The following is a 12,367-nucleotide window of genomic DNA, read 5'->3' on the forward strand; positions in this document are numbered from 1 at the left end:
GTGTCCCCATCTCCAAATGTCCCCTTTGTATAAGGACAATGGTCATACTGGATTAGGAGCCCACCGGACCCCAGTGGGGCCTCATCTCAACGCATCGTGACTACAAAGGGGCCGTTCTGAGGGACTGGAGATTAGGGCTTCAGCGTGTGAACTTGGGTGTGAAACAATTCGGCTCATAAAAGACATGCTGCCCACTTCCTGTTAGGAGCCGCTGACCCACATGGCCTCCCCCCGCCCACTTTCCTGCACAAACTCCCCTCTGCCTGGTCTTGACAGCTTGCCCTAAGTCTTGGTACCTGCCCCTCTGCTCTACCTCCTTGCTGGTGTTTGCCAGTAACCTTCCAGCCTCCTGCAGGGGGAGCTCAGGTCCCTGCGGCTCGGAAGCCCACACACGACTTCTCGGGAACTCTGCCGTGGGCATTTGCAGGCCGGTCCTCAGACCCACTTTGAAACCTCCAGTCCCCCAGGTCGGCACCGCCTGAACCGAGGGCTGCTCTCAGGTCCCTGTACAGGGAGCCCAGCCTCGGGATTTGCCCACGTGGCCCTGTGTGGCTCTGTCTGGGACAAGAGCAGTGGCATCTCCTGCCAGACAGATAATGTCTGCTGATGGATGTCTGGTGTCTCAAGGTTTGAGGGAGCAAAGTGGCTCTATTCATCATGCAGCAGCCCTTCGCGCCTGTCCCGTACGCGAGGCACCCCGTGTGGGTCTTCCAGATGTCGACAGAGCGCAAAGCTGTAGGTAGGCGTAGTTGCCACTGTTTACTGGGTGTTCACTGTGGGTCAGACCCCCGCCCAGCAGCATCCCTGCAGCCGCCCACTCCTCCTCTGTGTCGCATCCCCACTCACGGAATTCAGGAGCACAGAGCCTTGCTCCCCGAGGTCATGGAGTTTGGTGACAGCTAGAAATAAGCACCATCCAGGGATCCGGCTGGTGTCTCTCTTCCATACCCGGATTCTCCTCCTGCATAAGACGCTATCTCATTCTGTCCAAGGAGGCTTGGTTGGGAGTCTCCCAAAGCTGTAACCTGGGCCACTTCACCTCCCTGGGGCAGGCCCGGAGCCAGCGAAACCTCCTGGAGCCAGTGGAACCTCGCCATCCTGGCCTCCCAGCCTGCAGGCTGATTTCCCTCCCCCCCCACCCTGGACAGCTCTACCACCCTCCCAGAGACTGGACTGCTTCCAGGAAGCAGGGGTTAGAGTCCTGTAAGAGAGCCCCTCTCCAGCTTGGGGGGCGAGCACAGCCTGACAGCTGGAGTCAGGGGTGTGGTTGTGGGACCGAGACGGTGGTGGTCAGGGGTTCCCGTCACAGCTGTGAAGGGAAGAGACCAGGGCTGGGGCTGCCACTGATGTCCCCAGGGCTGAGCAGCACATCCAGTCCATACTGACATGTGGCTGTCCTCCGGCTGGGTCTCCAGCGTCACTGCTGAGCGGAGACATCAGTCGGCCAGTAGGGAGCACCACGCGAAGGCTGTGTTCCGGGCTGGGTGTGTGATCTCATCTCCTTCTAGGGAAGAGGCTCCTGTGACTTTAGTCCTAATGATGAGCACACTGAAACCCAGAGAAGTTAAGTGGGGAAATCAGGTGGGAAGACAGGGGTGTAGATACCAGCTGACCTCGTCTGGGCGAAGGCTGGGAGGCTCTGGACCTTGGAGGTCCAGCTCTCCACACCTGAGAGCTCAGGACACATTCCTCCCTCGCCACGAGAGCTTGACTCTTCCTTGGATGCGCCAGCCCGTACACCTTCAAGGTGTTTCCAGACATCAGGAGCCCAGGCCACCTGTCACTGCGTGCTGTCCTTCATCAGGAGATGCTCTTCCTGCAAGGACTGGAGCACCAAACACAGTCACCATGCTGGGCACGGAAGTGGGACGGAGAGTGGTTGGTCTCTTGAGAAGGGAGTAGGACAGGACCGAGGTCAGAGAGCAGTGAAAATCTAACATCTCTGAAAAACCTGTAAAAAACAAAGAAAGTGTGATTCTCTAGAAGGCTCCTGTTTAGCGACTCTGGGATTCAGGGCATGCCGATGGCTGCTGTGAACGCAGACTTTGCAAACTGACACACACACAAGCAGGGCCCAGCTCCCATCCCAGATACAGGTCACTGGTGGCAGGAGCCTGGCTGATGAGCCCTGGGTTGTGGAAGGGGCTGGGGGAGAGGAGGCCAGACCAGAAGGAAGGTTGGCTGCTCTGCACACAGTGGGCGTGGATTCTCCTCATGCAAGGCGCAGTCCTGGTGGCCACAGAGGTGGGGGGAAGGTGTGGCCCACGTGGTGGCAGCCAGTGGCCCCCACTGAGACACTGCCGAGTCACACCAGGTGTCTGTGGGAGGCCAGTAGCAAGTCCCAGGGCTTCTGTCCAGGCATGGACTCCCACTGGTGTGATCTGATAAGTGGGCCCCAACACCTCCTTTCTCCTCCTTCCTCTCCTCATGCCAGGCTGCTAAGAAACCCTAATGCTTCTTTGTAGGTGGTCTGTTCCTTTCCTTGCCCATCCTGGTTGCTAGCAGTTAATTTTTCTTTGTTAGAACCTTTTGAATTTTCAGATCACACTGGCCAAACGCCTCGAGACGCTGCGAGCCAGTGAGTTTGCATGGGAACGGCTCTGCTCCAAGCCCGTTAGCTACAATTGCCGGGCTGGCTTCGGCTGCTTGTCACAAAGAACCCCATGGAAGCCTCGGTAAACACTATTAGTCCTGAACGAGTGATGATAGCAAAATCAACTCTAAGCTGCCGATTAAGCTTAAGCTGATCTAAGCTTCGGGCTAATGGAATGATATATTCATTGTGCTGTATAAGAACAAGAAACGGGGACTGGACACCTGCCACATTTCATATGCAAGCGGAGTTCTGCAAACACTACAGGAGGCAACCGATGACTTTTTGTTTCCTGGAAGCTGTGTGCTTCAGCAGAGCGGGAGTCGGTGGCTCCGCTGGTCTTCCGCGGGCCCGTCCTTGCAGACGCGAAGGGGACGTACGGTTGTCTCGCATCCCTCCTTCTGGAACTCCCTGCCTTTGCCGCTCGTATTTGGAGACGCTCAGAATGCCTGTGGAGATCAGAGGAAGCTCATTTGGAAATGTGCAAAATGGAACAGGTCCTGAGTGTCAGGGGTTTCTGAGACCTCCTGGTAGTGATGGCATCCCGTTGAGTGTCCTTAGCTCAGGGAGGGTCGCAGACCCTGCTTCCAACTCCCTCCCGTTGCAGGAGCCACGGGCTGGACTCAAGATCCATTAAAATACTGATGATAAAAGTAACAGTGTATCAATTGGGCATAAAAGGAAAAACCTGCCTTATTGACGTGCATGAACTTGGTGGGCATTTTAGGAAGTGTTGAGGACACAGGCTGAAGAGTAATCCAAATGCACAGATGCTACAGATGTGGAAAAATCAGGCCGAGCTCACTGTTCATTACAAGGGAGAGAAATCACTGTTCTTTCATATTTTCCATGGATAACTGAGTGACCTAGCCCATCCAATGGCCTCTTTCTTCAGGATACCCTATGCCTTCCTATGGAAGTTGTGATCTGGAGATTAACTGAGAAGAATTTGGAATCCACAATGGATTTTTTTCTCAGTGGAACGCAAATTCTGGAGGGCTGGACTGATGCATTTCAAAGTGTCTCCATCTGGTCCAAAGTTCCTGGACCATGAACCGGGGGATTCTGTCCCTTTCCTGGAGCAGACACTGATGTGACTTTCTGTCCTAGGATCTCTAGTGATGGTGGGGATAGAAGGAGTAGGTAAAATTCTGCCACTCCTATCAACGGTGACAGTATGGTGTAAGGGATGCCTTAGGATCTCGACAGATCAAAGATCCTGCATCACTGACCTGTAATGTCTGTGGTCCTCCCTTGTTACCCGCTTTGAGATTCCCTCCACTGAGTTCCCTCCTTCAGACAGTTATATAACTTCTCAGACATAGATGACAACCTCAGTGTTGTCTAGCTGGAGGGTGTGAGGCCGTGGAGGCTTCTCTGTCACATCCCTGCGGCGTGGGCACACAGCCTGTGCTGGAGCGCATCCCGTGAGGAAGACACTTCCCACTGAGATGGCTTAACTCATCACCCCATTTCCCTGGCTCCTTTTCCCATTGAACCTAAATAGGTTCTCTTGTGGTCCTAGTTCTAGACGATAGAAGTAATAAAGATTAAGCTAAAAAAAAAAAAAATAAAGTTTAAGCTAAGATCGCTCATTCCTCTGCATGAGAGATCCACACCCCCCCCCAACACCCACTCAATTCTTAGCCATTTGGATGCAAAATAAAAATGACTCAGAGAGAATTTGGATGGAAATCAGCATGAGGTTTGCTTAATTTTACTTCTGTGTTAGTCATGACCCCTCCCTGACAGGTAACGGGGTAGCTTCTATGTTGCAGGTTACAATGTTGTCAACCCTGTGGGCTTTCCGCCATTGCTAAGATGAGGCATTTTTTTCAGTTCCAATTTCCTCTGGTTCTGAGAGCCCAGATTTTAGGTGTCAAGGAGACAGCAGCTAAACTTCTCTTGGAAACCACAGCGAGGACTCGACTTCTGATGTCATCCAGTGAGTCCGTGATGCACTGTGACAGAAGACGGATGCTATGTCCGGTGGAACGGTTACTGAATATTGAATGCTGTAGCATCAATCCCAGATGATGTCCCTTGAAGTCGGTGGCCATATAGTCCTCTGGATCTTCTTTCTGCTTTTCTCCTCACATGCTTCCTGCAAATCTTCACATGTAGCATGACAAGAGCTTCCCCTCACTGTTTTATTTCCTCTGCACTTATACCAGCTTGTCTAGATGTCTCTGGAGGGTGGAATTTGAGAGGGAAGAGAGAGAGAGAGACCAAGTGGGTGGTGAAGGGTCCTGACATCTGCTTACACCCTCTTTCACTGGCAGATTGTTGCCAACAAACATACAAAACTATGACATTACCACCTTGCAAGGCACTGAACATGTAATCCAAGGAAGGTGAGAAAGAAACTGAGAAGGTTCATGCCAGGAAACTCTGGTGTGGGGAATGGCAATTTTGGGAACACTCTTGAGCTGCGTGGGTGTTAGCAAAGCCCGGCACAAGATGGGAAGGTAGGAATGTGTGTTAGTGAGTTACCGAGCAGGTGCCAGGCATAGTGCTGGTCTCCTTGTCCCTGAGTCCTTGTAGGTACACACCACAGTTCTGGGGTGATGTTGCCATTTTCCAGAGCAGGAGGTGAAGTTCAGGGAAGGGGCAAAATCCCTCAAGGTCAGAGCCCAAATGCAAACTCTGTTGGGCATTGCTTTGAAGGATTGCACAAACATTTAAAGTGCTGGGACTCACTTCTGGTGGCTGGACTGTGTTTTATGGAAATGGGATGCCATCCTCAACACTGGGTTGCTTGAGACCAGATAAGATTTGTCAGGACTTTTGAGTCCCATGTTCTATACCATTCTGAGCAGTCCTCCCATTAATGAATTTAGGAATCTGTCCAGAGATAGTTCCTCTAAAGAGTAAGGAGCCTAGGATCTTTCCCCAAACCATTAAGGATTCTTTGAGGGGTTGTGGTTTTCCTGGTCAACTTGATATTTCCACTGAATTTTTTATGTCCGCTCTGTGACTTTGCACCTGGGAGTATTGAATTTTCCCTACTTGAATTCAATGAAAAGGTTGATTTACAGGGCCTCTTTTCCTTAGTTTCCAGTCAAGTTGCCCCCAAGAGAAGGGATTGTATAGAGAAAATTTGGGGAAGGTAGGAGGAGAATGAAGGTGTCTGGGGATGTACCTCATTCAGACAGCCAGATATAGACCTACAGCCAATACGCTGGTTGTATTGGCCACCACTGGTCCTAGAGATCTGTCAGCTACACTTGCTGCCTGGAAGTTCTCCCTTGTTGTATTTGTCAAGCCCTATCACCTGAGATGAGGCCCCTTCTTTCTCATTATTCTTTTGAACACAGTCACACACACACACACACACGTGTTTCAGAAATAAAGATCTACACATACAACAATAATAAAGCACCACTGTCCCGTATCAGGGTTGTACAGATGGGGATTTCTGTCATTCTTTTAGGTTCTCTATGCTTTGTAATTCTTCTCTAATGAATATTTATCGCTTTCGTTGCAAGGAAAAGGAGAAGAAGAGAAAGCAGTGTTTTTGGTTTAAAGAGAAGTGAGGGAAAAGAGCTCTTGTTTCAAGGGACCTGAGCCAGGAATCGTCTTTCTTACCTGGCTCTTCACGGCTGGCTCTTCTGACCTCAAGCGTCCCATGTTTCAATCTTCTTGGGTTTTTTTTTTTTTTTTTTTTAAATGTCTGGGGAGAGCAATCTAGCAGGGGGTCTGATAAAAGAATTTGAGAAAACGGTCTTTATATGTGAAACCTTACACGCTCCTAGAGCAGAGTCCCGCCCGTTCAGCTTGGCTAGTAATTTCTGCAGGCTTCACGGAAGACAAGACTTCCCCGCTCCGGAAGATGAAGGGCTCTCCGACGGTAAAACCCGTTTCAATAGCTGATTAGTGTTTGGAAGTGCTAGTCCTTTCCTCCTCCTCTCTAACCTAACTCCTGTGAGGGCTCACACCCCCCGGTTCTGTGCTCAGTTGAAATGATTACAGCGGCTGGTGAGTTTTGGCTTTTAAGATCTGCTGCACGGTTGCGTGTTCTGACCTCTCCCCATGGAGTCTGAGCCGGACCTGATCCCCGGCCCAGGACCCGGGGTACTGAGACCCCTGGACCAGCGGTCTCCACCTCCTGGGCAGCGACTGACGCGGGCCTTTCTTGTATGCTTCCTGTGAGTTCCTTTCCCATATGCACCTGGTGCTTTGTTCTGCCTCTTTTGACAAAACCATCCTTCCCTTCTGGATTCCTAGATTGTGACTGGCCTCTCCCCCTGGGGACTGGAGAGTCAACACGAGCAAACTGGAAAGGTGTCCAGAGTGGTGGAGAGACTGGAATTCAACTTTGGCTCAATCACCATATAACTGGTGGGTTCTAACCTCTTAGAGTGCCGATATCGTCATGTTTAAGTGATTGTATGATTGTTATGAAGACTATATAGCACATCAATTATACATGCAATAAAAAGTAGATGGTATTTAATAGCATCCAATCAAGTTTCCCTCAAAGACTTTGATATGAAATTGAATTGCCAGGTTTCCCTACTTTGGACTAACTTTGATATAGTCCCCTGCCCGCGGGCGTTATTGGAGACACGCCCTTGAACCCTGCCTGTTGGCTTCTGCCTGGATCAGCTCGTGCAGGCTCCACGAGGGGGAGATTAATACTTAGCCTTTCTTTACTCTTTGCAAGCTGACCGTGGGGCACTGAGAACACTCCAGGATATTTTGAAGCATATTGCATTGGGGTCTAGTAATAAAAGGATTTTTCCCTCTTTCCTTTGCAAGATTAAATTTAATAAGAAATACCATTGATTCTCTTTGTAGAAGTCAAAAAATAATTTTAATTATTATAAGAAGAAAAATATAACAGCCTACATCTTTCAGCCGATGAATTATCTCCCCATAGGCAAAGCCACATGGAAAGTCTTATCCTAGTTGGAAAGTATCATGGGGAGAGTATCATTTTTTCTTAATGCAGTGGCCTGGGCATTCATTAATTTTGTCATAAAATCATTATAAGAAAATATCTTTTTTTAAATGAAATAAGGCTAGTTATTATACACTGTACTTTATTGGCTGCCTCTTCTTAATCATGCTAAGAAAGTATTCAAACGTTTTCATTTTCAAATATAAATTGTGGTATTGGACTATATACAGTATGGTGATATGCCATATTTAGTTTTTAATTTTATTTTTAAATTTATTTTCTTTTTATTTTAAAGACTTTTATTTGTTTATTTGACACAGAAAGAGAAAGAGAGTACAAGTAGGGGAACCAGCAGGAAGAGGGAGAGCAGGGAGCCTGATGCGGGGCTCCATCCCAGGACCCTGGGATCAGGACCTGAGCCAAAGGCAGACACTTAAGACTGAGCCACCCAGGCGCCCCTAGTTTTTAATTTTAATACCTTTCACTGGTAGCAGTGGTATTTTTAAAAGTCTCTTCAATCAAAGTGGCTTCACATCTCTTCTAGGAAAGCAGGCTCAAAATTGGGTAAAGATAGGGTTTCCTGGAGAGCTATGGTGACCACAAGACAGCATGTATTCTCAAAAATATTATTGTGAAATGTTTTAATTCAGTGTATCTGCACTTGCACTACTGGGGAGATTTTTTTGGAGGGTCCTTAATTATTTGTCTTGCCCCATTTTAAACTATTACATTTTTTTCCCCCTGGTGCACAAAAGAAAATAACAGAAACCTAAAATCATTTGCTCAGACAACTCACTTACCACGATTCACTTTGATCCCATCCATAGAAAGAGTAACCAATTGTTGAATATTAGTTTACAAAAGACGCTCAGACATCTTTCAGCGTCCATCTCCCCCATCCCTGCCGTAAGTCAGCATGCACATGTCGCTTAGACATAAGGGTGCAGGAACACTGAGGTTGATGAGACTTTCCAAATCTAGAGAACTCTTGTCTTTCCCCCACTGATGCCAGCGTCTCCTTGCTGGTAGCCCTGCTGTCCCTAGGTTTCTGCCTGATTTGGGTGTCTCCCCAACTCCTTCATTTATTTAATAGGGTTTTGGATTAAAATTGAAGATACTTTCCTGCAGATATTGTAACAAAGGTTCAATGTGAGGCTCATAGTGTTCTTAAAAAACCTACTTGACTATCATGGCAGTTGTCTCCTACATGTAAAAAGAAAATGAAAAAAAAAAATCTTTCATCAGCGTTCTTCTGGGTTCCCTCAAGCATTGCTCAGAGCCATTAATCTTGAGCTTATTCATACCACTTGAGTCCTGTAGCCTCAAAGATGGTTTCCGTCCATGATGCTGTAGCAGTTGGAGCTCTCATGGCTCAAGAGATATTTCAGAGAGATGTATCTGATCCAAGATGCTATTTGGACCTCAGAGATATAACCTCTGAAGAGTGAATAACTCCAGAGGATGGTGGAAAACTGAGTGCCAATTTCAAAGTCACAGCCAGAGGTGGTGAAACTCGAACCATCTGTTAGCTTATCCTTACCTTCTTTCAACACTGATTGATTGCGAACCATGTGATGGCCACTGGACCAAGAGCTAAGCATTCAGTCAGAAAGACAGACACAATGCATTGTTTTCCACACTGGTCATAGGAAGACCTGTGTAGTCTCCAGAGCTGGTTGTATGACCTGCAACCAACACGTAATTTGTATTGTGATAAGTAGGATCAGTGGAAAATTCAGCATCTTCTGGGAATGTTAGAAAGGAGTACCTAACATGAGAGTAGGATAAATTCACACTAAAACCTGAAGGGTGAGTAGGGATTAGGAAGACCAAGTTTGTGAGGAAGAGTACACCAGGAGAGGGGCACTGAATATGAAACAGCCCTGCAACAGAAAGATAGGTTCAAGGAATTCCAAAACTCCTGTGTGTCTTAAGTACCTAGAGCCTATGAGGGAATGGCACATGATAAGCTGAAAGGGGCAGACATTTTGATTTGGATCACCAGTCCAGATTTTTAGGACTTACACCATGGCTGATACTATAAAAACACTTCCGAAATCACTTAAAGTCCTATTGGGATGGCAACATTGCCGTCCATAATACAGAATCGCACAAGGGAAATGATGGAAGGTGATAAAAGAGTGAACAGGAACAAAAAGAGTTCTAATGAGAAGTGAGCTCATGGAGAGAGCGACTTCACAGTAGTTCATCACAGTTGGGGGATAACTCTGTGGATTATAGTTGGTTGCAAGTGGCAGAAAAAGGCCCACAAAATTGCTTTTTCCCATTGGATCAGTATTCTGTAAGAGGAAGGAATGTGGTTGTTGATACAGAAACCTTTCATGGCATCAGGGGTGTCTACAGCTTTCTTACTCTCCAGTACTCCCTTTGGGTCATTGGATGTGACTGGGAGGGCATCTCTCTATGAGAAGAAACTGATACATTTCTGACAGCACAGCCCGAAGGATAGTGTTTCTCATGAATCAACAATATTAGAATTACTTGGTGTAATTGTTAACAGTGTAAACCCTGGGGGCGCCTGGGTGGCTCAGTGGGTTAAGCCTCTGCCTGCAGCTCAGGTCATGATTCCAGGTCCTGAGATCGAGCCCCACATCTGGCTTTCTGCTCAGTGGGGAGCCTGCTTCCTCCTCTCTCTCCCTGCCTCTCTGACTACTAGTGATCTCTTTCTCTGTCAAATAAATAAATAAATACAATCTTAAAAATGTATATACAGGGGCACCTGGGTGGCTCAGGCGTTAAGCGTCTGCCTTTGGCTCAGGTCATGATCTCAGGGTCCTGGGATTGAGTCCCGCATTGAGCTCCCTGCTCGGCGGGGAGCCTGCTTCTCCCACTCCTACTCCCCCTGCTTGTGTTCCCTCTCTCTCTCTCTCTGTCAAATAAATAAATAAAATCTTTAAAAAAAATGTATATACAAACCCTGAGCCCTAGGAAAAAACCTACTGATTTAAAGGGGATGAGTCTCTGGAATCTGTGTGTTCCACAAGATCCCCAATTGCTTCTTAGGTCCACACGATTATGGGCAATATTGATTGGGAAATATTTAGTGCCCCTGTGCTTATGTTTATGCAGGAAGAAGAATAAAATAGGCTGCAATAGCACCAGCCTTGGGGGTAATCAAGGAGTATTTCAGACATGATTTAGTGAGGAAAACTGCCTGCCAAAGTCTGTTTGTCACCAGTGTGCAAAGCAATAAGGAACTTGTGCCAGACTATAAATCAGTTACTTCACTAAACCAATGCTTCATTCAGCTGATCTTTTTTTTTTTTTAAACTAGTAAAACTTTCTTGATGCAGGAAACAGTATGTGCATTTACATCATGGTACAAGTTCTTGATTTCATTGCAGGCAGACGTTTCTTTAGCTCTAGTCAAAGGCACAGGGGACATGTGGTCTTCTAAAGGCTTAAAAATGTAAAATACTTTGGAAAATGGCTCAAATTTATGGAAAGAGATTCCACAACCAAAAAGAATGGATGCCTAGCTTCCTATAAAATATAACAATGGCTCATCCGGTTGACTGTCACTCAACTCCCATAACACCGTATCAGTTATAATTATTGTGGGACATGGGGACTCTCTCACAGGTACGCTGTGTTAGGTGAGGTGTCCAGAGTCAGAATGCCCGTGGCCTCCAAGGAGCTTCTGGAGGTTCACACTTCCGGTGGGTAATGGAACCCTCCACGTGAGCGGATCCCTTGCTCTGATCAGCCACTTGGGAGAAGCTTTTGTTTTGCCCTAAATAGTATGTCCAACATTAAACTTTTATTCTCAGGCTGCGTGTCTATGCTTCTCAGAGAAGTAGACACTGGGGGACAGTGGAAAGTTGTTTGCAGTCTGGAGCAGTTGGGTGATCCCAATGGCCGAGCCTTCAGGAAGGAGATGAGTAACTACCCTTTCTGGAGGTGTGCAGGCTCCAGAGGAGAGGGGCAGAAATGCTGCATGGGAAAGTACCAAACCTATGTCATTACAGAGCACCATCCTGGGACTTGTCCTATCAACTGACAGGGGATCCATGGGACACAGGCAATTCTAGTCTTAACTATTATGCATTGAGATTGTTAAAAACTTTCCAGACATTATACATGCAATATCTTGTTACAGCCTTGGAATGACATGGTGACCAGGTATTACTTCTATGTCGCTAAGTGGAAATGGTGACTCAAAAATTAAGAAATGTGTCCAAGTTTGTATGGGAAATAAATGGCAAGGAAGAGATTGGAAGCTAGATTTGGCCCCTGGGGGAAGGCTTGCTCTTAATCAGGAGGTCAGAAGCCCATGAGGCCCTCAAACTGAGGTAGGTGTGTCATTGCTTTATTCCACCATCGATGTTCAGGTCAATGGAGCAATTTATGACATTTACCTGACAGTGTCATAGACATTTAGGAGCGGTTGTCTGGAGAGTGAGAGAAGACATGCCTTCAAAGGCTGGACCTTTGGAGTTGTTCTTGAGTGTCACATTTACAGATGGTTTATGCCATCCCATTGAAAGTTTTGCCTATGTTCACAGTTTTAGAGACTTTGTATATAAAGGTTTTACAAATAATGGAATGTTATGCAGCCATCTGAAAGGATGAATACCCAACTTTTGTATCAACATGGATGGGACTGGAGGAGATTATGCTGAGTGAGTTTTACAAGTAGATAATTAAAGAAAAAAATCACTATTAGACATCAAATTTCTGATTGGACTTGTATCTCCTTCATCTTTTTTTTTTTTTCCCCAAAGGGGGCAGGGAGGGATGATTGGAAACGTCACCTACCCAGAGGCAGTCACTTTGGTCCAGATAAAGAAAGGCCCAGAAACGTCATCTGACATTACGAGTTGTTGTGTCCAGGTGAAGCACATCCTTAG

At 47.1% G+C, this 12,367-nt stretch overlaps 1 pseudogene across 1 annotated transcript in view; it reads left to right on the forward strand.

Moving 5' to 3' along the window:
* The first annotated feature begins 657 nt into the window (after positions 1-657).
* LOC308352126 (small ribosomal subunit protein eS6-like) overlaps positions 658-12,367 on the forward strand; it is a 36,748-nt pseudogene continuing 25,038 nt past the window's right edge. Inside the window, exons 1-2 of the transcript in view lie at positions 658-735; positions 2,542-2,675. The product of the transcript in view is annotated as a small ribosomal subunit protein eS6-like (transcript). The remainder of the gene's footprint in view (positions 736-2,541; positions 2,676-12,367) is intronic.

Source organism: Martes martes (assembly GCF_963455335.1).
Source record: "Martes martes genome assembly, chromosome: 11".
Lineage (NCBI taxonomy): Eukaryota > Metazoa > Chordata > Mammalia > Carnivora > Mustelidae > Martes > Martes martes.